Source organism: Canis aureus, chromosome 23 (assembly GCF_053574225.1).
Source record: "Canis aureus isolate CA01 chromosome 23, VMU_Caureus_v.1.0, whole genome shotgun sequence".
Lineage (NCBI taxonomy): Eukaryota > Metazoa > Chordata > Mammalia > Carnivora > Canidae > Canis > Canis aureus.
In genome coordinates, this window is record NC_135633.1 from 37618540 (window position 1) to 37640956 (window position 22417).

Consider the following 22417-nt stretch of genomic DNA (forward strand, 5'->3'; position numbering starts at 1 on the left):
TAGAGAGTTGACAGCTTAGACAATACTCTTCACTAATAAAGGACATAATATGACAAAGGAAATATTATGAGGAGACAAAGTGAACAAAATAAGAAATTCTAATGACTTTTGAACTGAGTCACAGTGGGGAAAGTAATATAGAGAAATAGAGTAATTACAGAACAAAAAATGAAAAAGTGCCCCATTCCCCTGCCCCCACAAACACACACAAAATTTCTTTTTTTCCTCCTCTCTTCTATTAAGTTTATGGGCAAGGCAGAAGATTTCAAATTTATCTAGAGAGGCAAGTATGTAGACAAGTATATACCTAGTTGCCTGTGGGTCTAAGAAGGACCATAGATGATACCCACATCTGAACTCCCAGGGAAGATGAGAGAGTTGAGGCTCTACTCTAGCTGACCTATAGCACAGGCCACTGGGGAGACTGACTAAATACAGACACTGTCTCTTAGCTTGAGTCTATATTTCCCAGAAGTAGACCCTGAGAATAGGATTCATGTGAAAGTTATTTACTAGAAAGTGTGTTCCTACAAAAAGATAGTAGAGGAGTAGAAAATAGGACTTAAAAGGAAAGGGGCCAAGCAAGGGTGCATGCAGTGTTTAGCGCAATCTGACAGAGGGTATCTTTAGTTGAAATCCACTGGGTGCTCTGAAAACAGTACAGAAAACATGCAAGAAATCCCTATAAGAGGACCAGGGGGCTGAAGTATTTATATGTATTTATATTTCCATGCCCTTTAGGTATTGGTTAAGAGCTGCCTACAAAGGAAGCTGAGAGCAGAAGTGGGATGTTTCCAGCAGCTGAGGGCAGTTCTTCAAAGTCACAGGTGATGGCTGTTAAACAGGAAATGACAATGACAGGAGCACTAACCATTCTGTTACACTCTAACTGCTGTGAATATGAGGAGGATATCCAGCAGAGTTGGATTTGTAGAGAATGAGGAATCCCCTTCTAGGTTTAGTTTTTCTCTTAAACATATTAGTATCACTTTCCATATGTATTTTTTCTGTTTATTAAATTTATGTTTTAATAAGGCACTGATAAGAGAATTGAGGGCCCAACTGAGATCCTATTTCTAATTTTCCCAGGATGGTGAGGAGGTAGGAAAGCATGTTAGTAAAAGCAATTCTATTTATTCACTCATCATTTATTCATTCAGAAAATTTTTATTGAATATTAAATATTACATGTTCTCCTCAAAAAAGAATAATTTAGACACGAACAAAACAGACAACATCTTTATCCTCTTGAATCTTACATTGTATTTGTAAGACAGATAACAGAAATACAAATGTATTAATTATATGGCATAATATCAGACCATAATACATATTTAAGAAAAAAACAGAGTAAAGATTTGGGAAAACAGAGTAAAGATTTGAGAGTGATGCTGGAACTGGTGGTCTCTCTACAGCGGTCAGAGAAGATGGTATTCTCTAATAAGTAATACTTAGTGAAGGCCTCAAGTAAAATGAAAGAGAAAGTCAAAAGGTTAGCTGAAGGAAAAGTGTTCTGGGCAAGTAGGATAGCAAGTAAAAAAGCCTTGAACCAGAAGAATACTTGGCATGTTCAAGAAGAGAAAAAAGAAAAAAACAGAGTAGTCAGAAAGTAGTGTGGTAGGGAGGAAAGGTAGGAGATGAGGTCTAAGAGGAAGTGGAAGTAGAGGTTGTTAATGCAAGTTATTCCATTCCATGGAATTTATAGAAGTCTGTATAAATGCAGTACTGAATTGCATGTTATTACTTAATGTGCAAAACAGAGAGTGATTGTCACCATAGGGGATCATAAATAAGAGCAATTACTTGTGTCAGGGATGAAAAAGGCCTCAGAGGGGATACAGCATCGAATTGAGCCTTACAATAATAGAATTTGTATAAACAGATATGGTGGAAGGAGCCATCACAAGACAAGGGACTATAGGAACAGTGTCAGAGAGGAACAAGGTCAAATTTAAATTGATAAAAGTGTTGAATACCATAGAAAGAATTTTGGATTCCATCCTAAAGACCAATTTCCCAGTGCAAACAATATAGCATATTACAAAAACTTTATAACATTAGTACACTATTATTGCAACAATCTGCCATAATGACTACTGTACTAGTAAACTTTAGAAAAGAAGAACTAATAACACATTAATTAGAAGGAAACACTGGTTGACTGAATAAAACAACTAGCATGTTTCACACATCTATTACATGCTAATTATTCTATTATTTGTTCTACAGGTGAGGAAACTGAAGCACAGAGAAGCACAAGAAAATATTACCTGATTGTCACACTAGTACATGCTAGATCTTGGATTGTCTGACAATGTTATGTGGCTCAAAAGCCTGTAATCTTCTTTCCCAGATGGCTAGCAATTCATAACTGAACGTACAAGTATAAGGAGAGTGAGTAGCCTGCAAAGATTACTGGAGAAATCTGGATTTGCAAATTCCTAAACCTTTCTGAACTTCCATTTCCTCATCTGTAAAATGGAGGTAATATGAGGACTTAACTTCCATAGTTGTTCTTAGGTTTGACTGACATAAAACACGCAAAGTGTTCAACACAACATCACATAAGTATTTAGTACATATTAAATACTGTTATTAGTTGGGTCTTACCTTCACTATTATTTTCCTATGACTCAGTCCATCCTCTTCATTGGTATGAGTCTTATTTTTGCCACATTACTAAGGACTTCAGTCTTAACTGCTTGGTTTGCCCTGATCTCCTTGTGGGACCTTATCATTAAGACTCCTATCCCACTGCAGAGAGGGCCCTACCAGATTGTTTGCAGATCTAAATCACCAGATTATTTCAGCTTTGCTCACACTGCTAACTTTACCTGAAATATCCTCCATCTTTCCCTATGCTAAGAATGACATCTTTCAAAATTCTCTTCTAGGGATGCCTTCCTCAGTAAATCTCTCCTGATGCTGAGGAAGATCTGAACATAGAAGCTGTCTTTGTACAAATAAAGAAATGGAAGCTCAGAAAGGGTAGATAACTTAGCCAAGGTCACGAACCCTTGACTAAGGTGACTTAGCCAAGGTCACCAACCCTTGGCTAAGGTGACTAAATGACTATAGTGGTAGTAACAGTGGTAGTAGTAATAATAGCTTACATAAACAGAATGTCTTATTGTCTACAAAGCTCTTTCCATAGTACCTCATTATATTTTCACAACTCTAGGAAAAAAAGAATCATTCTTTTCTTTTCTATGAATCAAGAAACTGTTTCAGAAGAGACAAAATTTCAGAGGTGACTAACTAAATTGAAAGCTAAAACAACTAGTGAACACAAGAACTTAGTGATTTCCAAAGCTAGGGTTAGGAGTCCTTGGCAAGCATAAAATTACCACACGATCGACAATTTGAGAACATCTAAAGAACAAGTAAAACCATAACGGAACTCACTAGCCTCAAACTGATCTATCAATTAAATGCAATGTTCTACTGAGAAGGTAGAAAATGTAGAGATGACCTCTCTGCATAATTGTCTGTAAAGTTCTCAGGAGTTTTTAGTGAGCTGTTCTATTAAGGAAGCCGTCAAACAGCTAGAATAAGAAACGGCAATGGAGAGGAAGAAAGATGTGAACGGATATAGGAAGAGCTTTAGAAAGATGAACAAATCTCTAAAATTTATGTTAAAGAGTGAAGATTTCCTCCATGTATGGGGACACTTCTAAGGTTAAATGTGTTGTATGACACTATTTAGAGACTCAACTTATTTTTGTCTGCTAAATAATATATAGATCCATCTAGGTCAAATTCTAAATTAGCACTGTGCCTGATGTGCTGTAGATGCTCAATGTTTGCAGAATAAATAAAAGAATAGATCAATCTAATCCAGAAAGTTCAGTACTAATGGTAATTGAGTCTCAAAAAATATCTTTTAAGTATCTACTATGTATCAGACACCATGCTAGGAACTAGCCATTTGGAACAATTTTTAAGTGTTTTGGTATTTTAATGCTGATAAGACATGGAAATGTTCATTAATCTTTTCATACAGTTGTCAGAATATAACAATTGTAATTGAAGATAAATTCAGAGTCCTCCTTCCCATGCAATGGAAGAAAATTATAGTTTGTATATTGTATGTTGACAGCATCATTTCTCATATGGTTTGCAAGATGACTGGTTCACAGGATTAAAATAAGTCTATTTCCTATTTTTTTTTTAAGATTTTATTTATTTATTCATGAGAGATACAGAGAGAAAGGCAGAAACATAGGCAGAAGGAGAAGCAGGCCCCATGCGGGAAGCCCGATCTGGGACTTGATCCCAGGACTCCAGCATCACACCCTGAGCCCAAAACAGACACTTAACCACTGAGCCACCCAGGCGTCCCAAGTTCCTTCTGATCTTAAAATGGAAATCATGATCTCTTTTATTAGTATATCTGCCAACAAGCAGATATAATTGTATTCGCACTTGTTTTTGAGCACCAATTTTTTATTAGATGAACTGGGTTATAGCAAGGTTTTTTCATTCCTTCAACAAAAAAGCCCCTTAGTTGAGGTCCAGCTAAGCCTGCTTTTTCCAAATTCTCCTTACCAGATAGGTATTATGATGAGATTCTGTTGTTGTCATTCTACTTACAGAAAGAAAAAAAAAAACTATTAATTCCTAAAAATGTGAATGTCAATACCAGTATTCAAAAAGATGTTGTTACTACGGTGCAATACACACTGTCAATACCCTAGCCTCATTCCCCACCGTCCTCACCCAGGCTTCATCACCTTGATGCAAGCCAGACTTCCAGCTGCCTTGGGGATTTTTCTAGAGCTAGGACCCTCTCATCAGTATGCTAGGCCAGCTGGAAGTGCCAGAAATCAACAAACATACTCTCCCTTCAAGGAGCAACCCTTAACTAAGTCTAAACAACAGTGGTTGGCATATAAACACTAGCTCCTTTTGTCACTAGAGATAACAGAGATTACCCGAGGCTGGCTGATTCTACACTGACTCCTGGAGTTCCCTAGGAAGATTAATATACTGGTTTGACAATGCACCCTTTACTAAGTATCTCACCTTCACTTTCTCACTTTCTTACTGCCCTTCCGATGCTTTCTCCGATCATCTCCCAAATAAACCACTTAAACTTGAATTTGAATCCTCATCTTAGGCCTCTCCTACATGAATCTAAACTAGATCAAATTATTAGGCCTCTCAAATATTCATTATTTCACCTTACCTTTACAAATACCCCATCTATCCCTACCTTTTTTTAACAGAACAAGCCCTTTGTTTTTTTATTAACCAAAAAACTTCATATTTTTTATTTAGCTTTCTAACTCTGTGCTTGTCCCTTCAACACTTTCACAATTTTCTGCTCTTCAATAAAGCATCCTGGATCCTCTCATGAACACACACTTATTTCAGCCTGCTCCATTACTGATGCAAGTGACTTACGTTTCTTCTTTGCAAAAACAAATAAATATTTAAAAGAAAACTATCAATAAAAGTATGACACTAGAGCATTCTTAGGCCAGACCCAAATAAAAATGAAGTCATAAGTTTGAACATTGGCATTAGAAACAGGAGAAACTCAGGAACCCAATTTCAGTCAGTTAAAGCCTTTATTAAAAGTATATAGCTTAGTAAATGAACATGCCATAATTTAAAAACTAATAACCTGTCATTCAACATTCAAGTTGTATTTAATATTGTACTTAATATCTAATAATGCTAAAATTAACATTCTTATGCATTCCTTTCTGTCCTCATCTCAGATTATTTCAGGGGATAAATATCTAGGGAATTTGCTGGAAAAAAGAGTAAAAGTATTTTAAATTTTTGGTTTACACTTAACTAGAATAGTTGAACTTATTTTCATTTCCACCAGTATGGAACAAATGTTTTTGTTTTAACAGATTTTCATCAATCCTGATTATTGAATACTATTATTTTCATAATCTGTACAAAACACAATCACTGTTAAACATTTATGTCTTGAAATTGTTTTTGATCACCAATTTATAATTATATTTTTGTGAATTCCCAATTCATGACTTCATCTCAATTATGTATTGGTGTGGTTTCATTTTTCTTAATTGAATGGTTTTCATACGTTTTATAATATACCTCCAAAAAAGTTTTTCTTTTAAATAGTGTTAATTTAGGGGTACCTGGGTGACGTTGGTCAAGCATCTAACTCCTGATTTCAGCTCAGTCCATAATCTCAGAATCATGAGCCCAGCGTCAGACTCCATGCTCAGCTGAGAGTCTGTGAGATTCTTTCTCTCCATCGCTCTCTGCCCCTCCCCCCACACATGCACATATGCTCTCTCAAATAAAAATTTTTAATTAAATAGTGTTGATTTAATGCAGCATACCCCATTACTAAATTTAATGGTAATATATTTAGTGTTTAAAACAATATACAATTGAATTTTAGATTTTTATAAATAATTTTCAGGCATCCTTTTAGTTTAAGAACACAGTTTCTGATTGGTTGGTCAATTTTAGATTGTTTTCTTTTGTTTATTATCAGGAATGAATGTTCAAATGTTTTGGAGGTAGTATAGCATCTGCTCTGGAGGCAGATTACACAGTTCCAAACCCTAATTCACCACTTAGTAGAGAAGTTAAGAAGTTATCTTGAGGAGTTAATTTACTAATTGATCCAAACACTATTCACCACTTAGTAGAGAAGTAAAGAAGTAATCTTAAAGAGTTAACTTACTAATTGATTGATTACTTACAAGTAATCTTGAGGAGTTATCTCACTAATCTGTAAAATAATAATAATTAATAATAATAATATCTGCATCATATCACTATAGTGAGGATGAATTAACTCAAAGTACTTAGAGTAGTATCTGGCACATAATAACTACCTGATAAATGTTAGCCAATTATAAATAATATAGCATTGTTATTGTTATCTATTGGGAGGAAATGTAGCATAGTAGCTTAACATTACAGGTTCTTCCTTGGCTCATATCCTAACTCTTGCACATAGTAATTATGTGAATTTAAGCAAGTTACTAAACTTTTCTGTGTTTCAGTTTTTTTCATCTAAAATGAAGACTAAAAATATTATCTACCTCATGAGATTTTTATATAAACTAATTGTGTGTGCATGTGTATATGTGTTTGTGCACAGATATACAGATATCACTTAAAGCAGTACCTAGACCATAGCTCACTATAGAATTAAAAAAATGTGGGTTATTATTACTACTCATGTTGTGTCTTTTATTTTCTTTGAGCTATTAGTGATATGTTACACAAATAGATTTACTAATAGTAATCCCCATTGCATTTGTAAATAAATCTTGTTTTTTTTTCCAATGTATTCTTTTTTTCCCAACTATACTGAGATATTATTGTCATGTGTAAATTTAAGGTGTACAATATAATGATTTGATCCATGTATATATTGCAAATTGATTATCACAATAAAGTTAGTTAACACTTTCATTACTTCACATAACTACCATTTCTTTTTGTGGTGAAAAAATTTTAAGATCTGCTCTCTTAAAAACTTTTAAGTATGTAAAGAAGTATTGTTAATTATAATCACTATGCTACATATTAGATCCCCAGGACTCATCATCTAATAAATAGGAGTCTGTACCCTTAGACAAAAACCTCCTCATTTTCCCTACCCTTCAGCCCCTGACAATCACCATTCTGCTGTTTCTGTTAGTTTAGCTTTTTTTTAGATGCCACATATGAGTGAGAACCTACAGTATTTGCCTTTTTCTGTCTGTCTTATTCCACTAACATAATGTTCTCAAGCTCTAACCATGTTGTCACCAAAAGCAGAATTTCTTTCTTTCTTACTATTTCATTGTTTATGTATACATACTATATTTTTTTATCCATTCATCTGTTGACACACACTTAGGTAATTTCCACATCTTGGCTATTATAAACCATGCTGCAATAAACATGGGAGTGCAGATATCTCTTCAAGATAGTGTTTTTATTTTCTTGGGATATCTACCCAGAAGTGGGAGTGCTGGATCTACTGGTAGTTCTATTTTAATTTTTTGAGGAACCTACCATAGTGACTATTTATTTGCATCCCACCAACAATACACAACCATTTCCTTTTCTCCATAGCCTTGCCAACGCTTGCTGTCTCCTGTTTTTTTTTTTTTTTTTTTTTTTTAATTTTAGTCATTCTAACAAGTATGAGGTGAGATCTCATTCTGGTTTTGATTTGCATTTCCGTGACGATCAGTGATGTCCAGCATCTCTTCATATATCTGTTGGCCACCGTATGTCTTCTTTGGAGAAATTGTCTTTTCAAGTCCTTTGCCCATTTTTAAAAATAAATCTGCACCTTTACTTACTTACTTACTTTTCAGAAGGTTTAAATCCTTGAGGGGTACAGCATCACAAGGTTTCTGTGGCCAATGGCTTCAGCAGGAACTTGGAACAAACCATGCCACTCTTTCTATGAGCATGAGCTACTTTTCCCCAGATTACTCTTGTTTGGTTCAGCTTGCCACCAGGAGTAACCATGTTGTTCTTTGCTTTGTATGCATAAGCATATCTCTTGCTTCAATGGAATTCAGTTTCATCTCAAGCATAATTACCTTCAATTTTAAGAAGAACTGTGTGCTCCTCTGGGTTTGGAGACCCCACATATGGCCAACAAAAAAGGCCTTGGACCACAGCCTTCCAGAAATATTTATCATTTTAGGAGTCCTATTCCCAGCAGGCCTCCAGAGGCTCTAAGATGACAGAAAGAGCCCTTTGCCCATTTTTAAGTTATATTGTTGTTTTTTTTCCTATGGAGTCATAGGAGTTCTTATGTATTTTGCATATTAAATCCTTCTCTAATACACAGTTTGTAAATATTTTCTCCCATTTTGTAGATTTCCTTTTATTTTGCTGATTGTTTTTTCATGCAGAAGCTTTTTTACTTGATATAGTCACACTTGTTTACTTTTGCTTTTATTGCTTACACTTTTAGTGTCATATTCAAAAAAACACAATCTTTCCCAAGACCAATGTCAAGGAACATTTCTTCTGGGGGTTTTTTCTAATAACTTTACAGTTTCAGTTCTTATATTTAAGTATTTAATCTATTTTAAGCTAATTTTTGTAAGGGGTATAAGGTAGGCATTCTAATTTCATTCTCTGGCATGTGGTTATTCAGTTTTCTCAACCCTATTAAGAAGACTATGTTTTCCTTACTGAGTTTTTTGGCTCTGTGGCCAAGTATTAGTTGACTGTATATGTATGGGTTTTTGCTTGGCTCTCTCTCTATTCTGTTCCATTGATATATGTGTCTGTTTTTATGCTAGTACCGTGTAGTTTTGAAGTTTTGCAATATAGTTGGAAAGCAGAAAGTGTGGTATCTCCAGCTTTGTTCTTCGTTCTCAGGATTATTTTGTCTATTTAGAGTCTTTTGCAGTTACATACGTTAGGGTTTTTTTTTATTTCTATGATATATATCATTGGAATTTTGATGGGGATTGTATATACAGATGGTTTTGGGTGTATCTCATAAGTTTTAGTATATTATACATCCATTTTCTTTTGTTTCAAGATTTTTTTTCTCTTGATTTCTTCTTTGACCCATTGGTTGTTCAGGAATATGTTGTTTCATTTCCATGCATTTGTAAATTTTCCAACTTTCCTCCTGTTACTGATTTCTAGTTAATTGATTTTGGTCAGAAAAGATACTTGGTATTATTATTTCAATCTTCTTACATTTGCTAAGGCTTATTTTGTGACAACATATGATCTGTTCTGGAGAATATTCCATGTTTACTTGAGAAGAATGTATATTCTGCTGCTGTTGAGTGGAATGCTCTGTATATGTCTGTTAAGTCCATTTGGTCTAAAGTATGGTTCAAGTCCAATATTCCCTTATTGATTTTCTGTCTGAATGTTCTATCTATTGTTGAAATTGGGGTACTGAATTCTATTATTATATTTTTGTCTATTACTCCCTTCAAATCTGTTAGCACTTGCTCAACATATTTGCTTCAATGCTGGCTGCATATATTAACCATTGTTACATATTCTTGATGAACTGATCACTTTATAATTATAGAAATACTTCTTTGTCTTTGGTTACAGTTTTTGACAGAAAGTCTATTTTGTCTGGTTAAGTATGGCCACTCCTATTTTGGTTTTCATTTGCAAGGATATCTTTTTTCCATCCTTTCACTGCAAGCCTGTGTCCTTAAAGCTGAAATGCCTTTTGATTACTTAATCCATTTACATTTAAAGTAATTATTGATAGATAAGGCCTATATACCACCTTATTGTTTTCTTGCTTTTTGTAGTTCCTCTTATTTTGCTATCTTTCTTTCTGGGTTATTGATTCTTTTGTAATGGTATGCTTTGATTCCCTTCTCTTTATCCTATGAGTATCGACTATAGGTTTTTACTTTGCAGTTACTATGACGCTTACATAAAACATCTTCAGATATAATAGTCTATTTTAAGATAACACAAACTTCAATCATATACAAAATTCTACTCTTTTAGTCCCCCATATAATTTATATTTTGATGTCATAATTTACCTATTTTTATATTTTGTATCCATTTAAAAATTATTGTAACTACTATATTTTTAATATTTTCCCTTTAAACCTTTATACTAGAGTTAACTAATTATTCATTATCTTTTTACAGTATTAAAATATTCTGAATTTAACTATAAATTTACCTTTACTGGCATAATATGTTTTCATATGTTTTCTTGCTACTAATCAGCATCCTTTTCATTTCATCCTGAAGAACTCCTTTCAGCATTTCTTATAAAGCAAGTTAAGTTGTGATGAACTCTTTTCAGCTTTTGTTTGGAAAAAAACTTTATCTCTTCCTCATTTCTGAAAAACAACTTTGTTGGGTAAAATATTTTTGGTTGGCAGTTTTCTTTTCTTTCAGTACTTTGAATATATCATCTCACTCTCCTAGCCTGAAAGGATTCTGCTGAGAAACCCACTGACAGCCTTATGGGATTTCCTTTGTTAAAAAGAAAACCACAGACCTAAAATGGCATCATTTAGGCTGAGTACCCAAACCAGGACTCAGTACCTAATCTAATTGCAGTTCAATCTCCCCAGAAATGTAATCTTCACCACCAGTTAGGAATTTTCTGATGCGCACCAATGAGTCTGTCACATGGGCCCTGCCCTCTCAATCCCCCAAAGGAGGATGAGGTAATCTACATGATAAAACCTCCTGTTCTTTCTTTTATATTTTTTATTTTTATTTTTTAATAATAAATTTATTTTTTATTGGTGTTCAATTTGCCAACATACAGAATAACACCCAGTGCTCATCTCGTCAAGTGCCCCCCTCAGTGCCCGTCACCCATTCACCCCCACCCCCCGCCCTCCTCCCCTTCCACTACCCCTAGTTCGTTTCCCAGAGTTAGGAGTCTTTATGTTCTGTCTCCCTTTCTGATATTTCCTACCCATTTCTTCTCCCTTCCCTTCTATTCCCTTTCACTATTATTTATATTCCCCAAATGAATGAGAACATATAATGTTTGTCCTTCTCCGATTGACTTATTTCACTCAGCATAATACCCTCCAGTTCCATCCACGTTGAAGCAAATGGTGGGTATTTGCCATTTCTAATGGCTGAGTAATATTCCATTGTATACAGGAAAAAAGAGATAAACAATTAAAAGACCATGAGGATAGATTAAGGGAAATAAATGACAGCCTAAGGAAGAAAAACCTACGTTTAATTGGGGTTCCCGAGGGTGCCGAAAGGGACAGAGGTACAGAATATGTATTTGAACAAATCATAGCTGAAAACTTTCCTAATCTGGGAAGGGAAATAGGCATTCAGATCCAGGAAATAGAGAGATCCCCCCCTAAAATCAATAAAAACCATTCAACATCTCGACATTTAATAGTTAAGCTTGCAAATTCCAAAGATAAAGAGAAGATCCTTAAAGCAGCAAGAGACAAGAGATCCCTGACTTTTTTTTTTTAATTTATTTATTCATGAGAGACACAGAGAGAGAGGAAGAGACACAGGCAGAGGGAGAAGCAGGCTCCATACAGGGAGCCTGACGTGGGACTCGATCCCAGGTCTCCAGGACCATGCCCTGGGCTGAAGGCGGCGCCAAACTGCTGAGCCACCCGGGCTGCCCAGAGATCCCTGACTTCTATGGGGAGGAGTATTAAGGTAACAGCAGACCTCTCCACAGAGACCTGGCAGGCCAGAAATGGCTGGCAGGATATATTCAGGGTCCTAAATGAGAAAAACATGCAACCAAGAATACTTTATCCAGCAAGGCTCTCATTCAGAATGGAAGGAGAGATAAAGAGCTTCCAAGACAGGCAGGAACTGAAAGAATATGTGACCTCCAAACCACCTCTGCAAGAAATTTTAAGGGGGACTCTTAAAATTCCCCTTTAAGAAGAAGTCCAGTGGAACAATCCACAAAAACAAGGACTGAATAGATATCATGATGACACTAAACTCATATCTTTCAAGAGCCTAGGTTTGCAGGCATTGACTGGGAGCCTGACGCCACAGGAACTACCTAGGGCCACAAGAACCAGCCAGTTAGGTGGGCCAAAATCTGGGTCACAGGAGTCTCGTGGGAGGCTAAAGCTGAAGAAGTTGCCTAGAGCTATGAGAATCACCTTGGGCCACTAAGCTGTCTGGGGTTATGGGTGCCAACCAGCACCTAGGTAGACTACAAGCCTGGGAGGGGCCCTCTGAGAGCCTGGGGCCATCGGAACTACCTGGGGCTGCTGGATCTGGCAGGCACCAGGTTGTCAGGGACTTGGTTCATGGTATCCCACCAGCAGCCCAGCCCTCAAAGCTACCTGGGGCCACAGGAGGTGTCTGGGATGCTGAAGTAGGCAAGCTCTGAGGTGGCCCAGGGACTGGGTTCTCAAGAGTCTACATGGAGTCACCTAGGCCCCCAGGAGTCTACCTGGCAATAGGGTGTGCTAGCTGTAGGGTCCATGGTGAAGGTAAGCATTCACTTTATTCTCCTTCTCTCTCTGGTCTAGGCTGCTCTGGCTTGAGGGAAGGGTAACAGGGGTTCTGTGAATGAATTTTCCTACCCTTCTCAATGCTCCTTTCTTATTTCTATGCTTCATCCAGGTGCTGTAATCTCTCACCTGGAGTTCTGGCTCTCATTAAGGTATTTCATATATAGATAATTGTTTGACATCTCTAGAAGATGAGCAGTAGAAATTCCTATGCCACCATTTTGCTGATGTCCTCAAGTACTCTTGAATGAGATTTATTAGTATTTTGACTAAGGTTTTTAATCTATGTTCCCTAATGAGATTAATCTGTATTTTCTTCATTTGGTGCTATCAGTGTTCAGTTTTGATATCAGGGTTATGCTATTTTCTTAAAATGACTTAGAAAGATTTCTTACTATTTCACACATTTAGAAATGAATACTTATCATAAGAATTACCTATCTTTGAAAGTGTAAAAGTATTTGACTTCAATACTGAGTTTATTTTATTAAAGATAATTATTTGAAAAATTTTAATTTATTCCAAGGTGATGAGTCTATTCAATTTTTAAATTTCTAATTGGACAAGCTTAGGCAATTTATATTATAGGAACAGAAAATTATAATATTTTAGTTACATTCTTTAGTCAATACAGCTGCTTTAATTCTTCTGCTAGCCATCACTTCTCATTGAATTAATGAGGCAACTTTATTCTTTCAGTTGTTCAGGCCAAAAAACTTTGAACATACCCTTGATCCCTCTCTCCACTGCCATCTAATTCATAGCAAATCCTTTGAAATATATCTCAAATCCAACCACCTCTCACTACCTCCATTGTTCCTCCAAACACCAAGCTGTCATGATCTCTTACCTCAAGTATTTTATTGACCTTTGGATAATACTTTCTACTTTTTCTCTTACTCCTTCTAGTGTAGGCTGTGGTACACTGTCCAGATCTCTCATTTAGAACCAATGTCATCAAACCTCTAGGTGCCAGGTTTGTTGGCTGCTGACAGCTCCTATCTGAGTCCCTACCTAATAACTGCTTTCAGCTCAAAGGGAGCTCCCTCACCTGAAGTTACAACTCTGCCACAAAGGTAGCCTATGAGATCGAATCCCTTTGCTGCAATGTAGAACAAGTCTGAAAGGTTGTCTAAAATCCAAGGCTCCTATAGATCAATTGAGGTCTTGACGGTAACCACTTTGCAGCTTAACTCTTCACTTCACCTAATCCTGCATCCTTACACTCTCACAAATATTTTTCTTGATAGCACTCCCAGTGAACTCCTATATGCAAATTCTTCATCCCAGATTCTGTTTCCTAGGGCCACTGTCCTAAGAAAGTTGGCATAAGGAGTGATCTGAAAAGAGCAAAATCTAAAATGTAATTTTTGAGCTGTGGCACTCACCAGCCAACTGGCAATGAGAACTCCAATATTGGTAGTAGGTAGAGTACTGATAATAACTTCTGGCATGTTGATGGTGCAGTTTGTTACACTTTCACCTGTAGCGAACTGGAATGAAAAACTGGTGAGAGGAAATACATTGGCAGGTATAATATCTCAGTCATGCAAGAGGTTCAGAGCAAATAATAATTTTACAGACAAAAGATCTGAATGAATGTTGCTATGTGTGATCAGAGCTTCGAACAAAGACAATGCAAAACTAAGGGTGATTAATGACCAATTTAAGTCAAGTTGTGAAAGTCAGAACTCCTTAGCATATATAAAGACTCTCTCATCTCCTGCAGGCAGAAGGCAGAAATTGTTGAGGATCAAACTTCAGACCTTAATTATAAAGACAGCAAAACTCTGGTTAAGATTGAATCCACTAGGGAGGCAGATAAAAAGAGAGAAAGGCAACCAGAAGGGAAATCTCTTAGAAGGTTGGCAGTAAAAGGAAAGAAAAAAAAAAGTAGTTGAAATTAAGAGCCCTGTAGAAACAAACAAGAAACACAAAATCAGAAGTATAATAACCCCACCTTCAGCACAAAGCACCAAGTATTTTTTAAATGCACATTACTATACCAATAAAAGAAGGCATTCAAACTAAGAAATCTAGGATGCCACCTAAGCACCTAACACTGCTTCAAAGAATCCTCTGTGATTGCTGGTCCAAGAAAATATAAAATCTTTTAAAAATAAAAAGAAAACTATAAGCAATAATCATACACAACCATAATAAGAAAGAAACAGAAAATGGCATTCAGCAGGAGATTTTCCTTGTTCTTCGATGATACATGCTAAGAAATAGGGTATCATGATATCTGCAGTTTAATTTCAAATTACTCAACAAATATATGTATATACAGATAGAGATCACACAAACATGGCAAAATATCATTTGGATAAGCTAAGACTATATGGATATCTTTGTACTATTCTTTTAATTTCTCTATAGGTGTTAGTTTTTTTTATTTCACACAACACCCCCCCAAAAAAAAATTCCAATAAAAAAATGGGCAGAGGACCTGAATAGACATTTTTCTGAAGACATTCAGATGGCCAACAGACACATGAAAAGATGTTCAACATCACTAATCATCAGGGAAATGCAAATCAACACCACAGTGAAATATCACTTCATACCAACCAGAATGGCTAGTATCAAAAAGACAAGAAATAACAACTGTTGGCACAGATCCAGAGAAAAGAGAACTTGTGCATTTGTGCACTATTGATCAGATTGTAGGTTGGTGCAACTGCTGTGGAAAATAGTATGAAGTTTCCTCAAAAAAATAAAAATAGAACTACCATATGATCCAGTAATTTCACTATTAGGTGTTTACCCAGTGACAATGACAACACTAATTCAAAAAGATTTATGCACCTCTATTTCTCTATGTTCATTAAAGCATTATTTATAATAGCCAAGATATGGAAGCATCCAAGGTGTCCATCGTTAGAATGGATAAAGATGTGGTATACATATACAATGGACTATTACCCACTCAATCATTTATAAACATTTAAACCTCACATAATATATACTTATAGTTTAGTACCAAATATTTATTTATATTTATTATATATATTAATGTTTTATTTATTTATATTTATAATATATATTAATGTCCAGGTCTTATTGTCACTTCTTTACACTTTCACTTCTTTTACTTTCCCTTTGTTTCCTCTCATTTTTCATTTCCTTTCTTCTTTTTTACTTTTATTTTTGTATCTTGCAAGAATTTTCTACATTCACAAGTCTTATTTCTCTAATTGTAATGAGACTGAAGAAAAATATCCTCATATCACACCAAATTGATCAAATACCACAGAAGAGTAACTTTATGACCTTGTAAAAATTATAGGAGAGGAAAAATGCATTATAGAACTACCAGGAACTACATAAAAAACTTGTGAAAAGTTCAACACACATAGATTTTCCCCAATTAGTGTGAAGTAATGTGAAGGTTTCTTGACTAGTGAACTTAGACCAAACATCCAAATCTAAAACTGCCCATGTCAGTCATAATTCTGAACAAAAATTCTTATATATTCAATCAGTGTGGTTTTATTTTTTAATAGTTTTTATCAGTCTTTCATAAATGTACTGACACAAGTGTTTCTTCCTTACACTGCAAATCTAGAAATCACTGATCTAATTATTTAATTCAATTTAAACAGTACTAAGAATAGCATAATTTGCATGCAGACGTTTGATAATGAGTTTCGTCTGTGCTCTTGTAAAGCAGAGACCATGACGATTAGATTTGGACAGCAGTTAGCACAATACAACTTGCATTCAGGAACTTAATAAAGCCTTTAATTGTGCTCCTGTTGACGCTCCCCAAGATACTTGGAGATGCAGAGTAGAGTCTGATTAAACACAGGATGGCATAAGTGAGTTAAAAAAGAAACCCTCGGGCTCCCTGCATGGAGCCTGCTTCTCCCTCTGCCTGTGTCTCTGCCTCTCTCTCTCTCTGTGACTATCATGAATAAATAAATAAAATCTTTAAAAAAAAAAAAAAAAAAGGATCCCTGGGTGGCGCAGCGGTTTAGCGCCTGCCTTTGGCCCAGGGCGCGATCCTGAAGACCCGGGATCGAATCCCGCGTCGGGCTCCCTGCATAGAGCCTGCTTCTCCCTCTGCCTGTGTCTCTGCCTCTCTCTCTCTCTCTCTGTGACTATCATGAATAAATAAATAAAATCTTTAAAAAAAGAAAAGAAACCCTATGGGGGATCCCTGGGTGGCTCAATGGTTTAGCGCCTGCCTTTGGCCCAGGGTGTGATCCTGGAGTCCCGGGATCGAGTCCCACGTCGAGCTCCCGGCATGGAGCCTGATTCTCCCTCCTCCTGTGTCTCTGCCTCTCTCTCTCTCTCTCTCTCTCTCTCTCTCATGAATAAATAAATAAAATTTTTAAAAAAGAAAGCCTATGAGCAAGAGAAATGCCAAGTAGATATTGAGAATAATTTCCATTTGCACATACATCAGTTTACAAAGCACTATTACACAAATTCATTTCAATTCAGTAAGTATGTATGGAGCACATGTTCAAGGCAGTATACCATACAGTGTGCAGAAAGCAAAAATGAATATACTCACAAAGAGTTTACAATCCAGTGGGAAGATATGGTCATTTAGACTCAAAGAAATGGCATATTGTAGAGATACAAATTGCTATTGGAATATAAAGAAGAAAAAAAGTAACTAGGGGGGTTAGGGAAGGCCTCATTGAGCAGGTAGTATTTGAATTTGAGCCTTGAAAAAGTAAAATATTATTTGATAAACACCAAACATTTTAAGATAATCAGAACAGTCACATTATGTCCTTTCACAATACAGAAAATTGGAGCTGAAAGAGGCTAAGAGGACTTTCTCACTCAAGGCCACACAACTAATAAATGTCAAGTGGGACATAACCTAGGTTTTCTGATTCCCAAGTCCAATGCTCACCCACTATATCACCCTATAAGAATTAATTTTAGGCAAGAGAATGTACATTCCTTGAAGATAATATTTTTAAAAAGACTACTCATTCCTGCTCTAATAAATATTGGCTGTCCTTTGTACACCATATGAAAATAAATATTCTTATCCTCTAAGTAATAATGTCATTTCCTGGTCTAAGAACAACAAATTTCTTATAGTATTTTAAATATGAGTACTGGGGAAATTAGACCTTTGCTTAAAGATTAAAAAACCTACTAGAAAAGAGTAAAAAAGTTCATCATGAGGGGTGCCTGGGTAGCTCAGTTGATTGAGCATCCAACTCTTGATTTCAGCTCGGGGCTTGATCTCAAAGTTGTGAGACGAGCCCTGCATGGAGTTCTGTGCTGGGCATGGATCCTGCTTGGGATTCTCTCTCTCTCTCACCCTTTGCCCCTCCCCCCACTCCAAAAAAAATCTTCATCATAATAATTAGAGACTATAATGCAATGAGGGTGATGCCCTACTAGTGTTTGTGTCCCTAGAGAATAGAACAAGAGAGTACAATAAGAATAAGCTTCACTGGCTATAAGATAAATTTTTCCCAATGGAGATGAATACCTAGAAAATAATAGTAACAAATGAGTCACTGCTCTAAGTACCTTATACTTACTTAATTCTCAAAATACTCCCAAGAGATAGGTATTACTATTAACATCCTTTGTGGCTAACGAATCTGAGCTATAGGGAAACTTCGCTGAAGTCATTTAAGTGATAGAACTGGGATTTAAACTCTTGTCTGGCTATAGCCTTATTCTTGACCACTCAGTTCTAATGCCTGTTACAAATAGATTGCATAGATTCTTCTTTGAAGAAGGTTTTAAGATACAAATACAAATTTTATCCATAAGATATGATGTGAGTTCTTATTCTAGGAAACTGAAGTTTCCAGGGCATCTAAGAATATAAATTTTAGCATCAAGCAGACCAGACTTTAGAACTTATTCAGCCCTGGCCTACCTGGGTGAATTTGGGCAAGTTCTTTAAATCTCTCAGAGTTTTAATTTCCTCCTTTCAAAAGGAGGAGACAATTATTTTGAGAAGGGAATCCAAGCAGCCCAGTATGGTAAGAAAAACACTGAATTTAAATGTCAAAAGACTCAGATTATAACCTTAGCTACTATTAGCCATGTGAAATAAGGCAATCAATCCATCAATCTACAAATATTTATTGAGACTTATATAGAGAGCTCTGTTACAAGTACTTTGGGTGTATAGCAATTTAAAAAACATTATTCCTTACTCTCTAAGAGAAAATTCATCCAAGTTTGTTCATTTTCCTTAAGGACTGATATAAGGCCCAAAGGAGGTGCTTTCTGGCATCATCATTCTATGATTCTGAGATAGAACTTAATAACAATATCATGGTGCTTTTGTTTCTTTGCTAACTACAATTTGTGTATGTGTGTGTGTGTGTCTCCTCTCTCTCTCTCTCTCTCTCTCTCTCTCTCTCTATATATATATATATATATATATACATATGTAAACACACACATATATATACATATTGCAATTCTTCCTTTTAATACATGAAGGAAATATATGCAGAAAGGGAAAGAAACAACTTTCAGTCTTATCTCATGTGTTCATTATCTACAGCTGCCATAACCGGCTGTTCCTACACATTCTCCATGGGCATAGTTTTCTGGAATGTAGATTAATACATGATGCCACTGTTGAGCCACTATAAAAGACAGCAGAATCAATGCGATATATAGAAACCTGCTGGAAAATGTCTTTTCTTCCTCTGAGAGGAGCTCAGCGACAATTTTAAACAATTCAGACAGAAATTGAAAGAACAATTTCCACATTTTGAGTATGTTTCCATTCCTCTGGTTGACATGAACTGGCAATATTACTGTGTGCTATGTGATTATTTATGGACTGCAGTCTAGTAATGATTAACAGCATCAGCTTTGCCGTCAGGTTGACAAGCATACAGATAGATATAAATATAGAGAGATATAAATCTTACCTCTAGCACTTAAAAGCTTAGAGACTTTAAATGCTCTGATTTTCAACTTCATAGTATGTAAAATAAAATGATCATACTTATCTCCTATATCTCCTAAAGTTACTAAATGAGACAAAACATATAAAATGCTTTGTATATAGCATTTTATCTAATGACTAGTCACTAATTAATGATTAATAATCCATTAAGGTTATCACAATCCTTAGCTATTATAAATCACTGTATACATACTAGAAGGAAAAAATGTACTAGCTCATTTTAGTACAAGGAAATGCTAACTCATTTTAGTAGGGAAAACTAGTGTTTGCAGCTATTTCACTTTAAATCACATAGGAAACACCACTTAGGGGAAAAAAAATCAGACAACATTTTCTTCCAAGTTCCTAAGTAGGTAGATCAATATTTAATATGTTCCATTAAGATATTTTGCAATCTAGCACTTAAACTACATCAAAATGCAAGCCAAATTACAAGTTTATTTTCAGCACTTACAAAGTTACCCACACAAGGGCTTGAATACATCTCTCCATGTACTTACTAGTCAAATTACAAGACAGGCATTCTGACAGGGGAAATACACACACAATTTTTAAGTAAAGCTCCAAGTTACTAAACAATTTGGCAGCCCTTTGTCAGCACCTGAATCCCTGATTTTATCATTATAAATGTAGAAATGGCTTCAGCAGTAAAGAGAACAAGCAAAGCACAGTAAACAATGCATGAGAGCTCTAAAATTGAGTATTTATGAGCAAATCATTAAGGAAATATTTCAGGTCACCAGTCATGCCTTATTCACCATAAGTAGGTCAGGAGGAAAGCAAATTAACTTACAGTGAACAAGAATTTCCTTGGACTCCATGAAAATGTTTAGAAGAGTGGCGTGAACTTACACGTTTAAACACAGAAGTCTGCTACTAGTTCATAGAATCCTCAGCTCTGTCTGTTGTTCAAACCACCTCACCAAACATATGACCACAGACACTCCTTCCTAACAGCTGACTTTTAATCCTGCCTTTAAGTTTAGAGAATATCATTTCAAAAATATATTGCACATAATAATGAAATTACCAAGAGAAAAATCATTTTAAAAATCATCCTCTAACTCTATCTCCCTATATGTTCCTCAAAAAAGATTGGCTTAATTTGTGAGTTTAACTACATAATTTGCTTTCACATACATTGCTCCATTGAAGATGTTAAAACTACCCAACACAATTCTCTTCTTTGAGCTGGAAGATGTGCACCCTGGGATATAATACAAATGTCAAAGCCATTTGGGTGCCAAGATGAAACATTAATGTTATAAAGGCAACTGATATAATCAGAGTATGCTACTTTCAAGGAAACAAATAAATACTATCTAATTCAGGCTTTCCCACAACTCAAAAGCTTAGAGCCGGTGGTTAGCAATGATATTATAGGGATCCCTGGGTGGCGCAGCGGTTTAGCGCCTGCCTTTGGCCCAGGGTGCGATCCTGGAGACCCGGGATCGAATCCCACGTCGGGCTCCCAGTGCATGGAGCCTGCTTCTCCCTCTGCCTATGTCTCTGCCTCTCTCTCTCTCTCTCTCTCTCTCTCTGTGACTATCATAAATAAATAAAAATTTAAAAAAAATGATATTATAGACTTTCCAAAGATACCCCCTGCTGCTGTTTTTTTCCTACAGTATCATGTAGGACATGAAAAAGTTTTGACCTAACTCCGTAAAATGCTAAAAATTCATGGCCACAAATTTACTCACAGAAAACAATTTTAACAAACAAACAAAAAAAAAAATCACTGCCTCTTTCTTCTTTTTTATATGTCACAAAATGTCAAATTTTCTGCTTATTAGCCAATCAACCATGAGCTTCCAGATTCATCAGAATTATTATATCAAGGTGGAGGCTTTTGTCAACCATCTGGTCAACATATATCTTCAGGCCTCCTACCCCTACCTCTCTCTGGGCTTCTATTTTAACCATGATGATGTGGCTCTGGAGAACATGGGCCACTTCTTCAAATTGGTAGACAAGAAGCCCAAGGGTACTGAGTATCTCTTGCAGAGGCAAAAACAGTGCAGTGGCTACACCCTCTTCTAGAATGTGCAGAAGCCATCCCAAGATAAGTGCAATAAAACCCTGGATGCCATGGAACCCACCCTGGATCTGGAAAAGAACCTGAACCAGGGTCTTCTGGATTTGCATGCCCAGGGTTTCTGCACACACAGACCCCCACTTCTACAACTTCCTGGAGAACCACTTCCTAGGTGAGGAGCTGAAGACAGACACTAGGCAGCTTTTTAACCACCCCGATGCCCTGTCCCAAGCTGTGGACCAAATGGAAACAATAAAGCTTTTCTTTTTTTTTTTTTTTTTTTAAATTTTATTTATTTATTCATGAGAGACACAGAGAGAGAGAGAGTAAGAGACACAGGCAGAGGGAGAAGCAGGCTCTATGCAGGGAGCCTGACGTGGTACTCGACCAGGTCTCCAGGATCACACCCTAGGCCAAAGGTGACGCTAAACCCCTGAGCCACCGAGCTGCCCCCAATAAAGCTTTTCATAGCAAACAAACAAACAAAAACCCACGAGGGGATACACCTCCCACCAGAAAACTG

General features: G+C 36.2%; 1 protein-coding gene and 1 long non-coding RNA gene across 14 annotated transcripts in view; one reads left to right on the forward strand and one right to left on the reverse strand.

Moving 5' to 3' along the window:
• Window positions 1-22417, reverse strand: part of DLG2 (discs large MAGUK scaffold protein 2) — a 1979996-nt gene that overhangs the window by 1767905 nt on the left and 189674 nt on the right. The window lies entirely within an intron of this gene.
• LOC144294997 (uncharacterized) overlaps window positions 1-22417 on the forward strand; it is a 47621-nt gene that overhangs the window by 6290 nt on the left and 18914 nt on the right. The window contains exons 2-3 of the long non-coding RNA XR_013362342.1: window positions 742-827; window positions 13050-13089. This is a non-coding gene — a long non-coding RNA (uncharacterized LOC144294997). The remainder of the gene's footprint in view (window positions 1-741; window positions 828-13049; window positions 13090-22417) is intronic.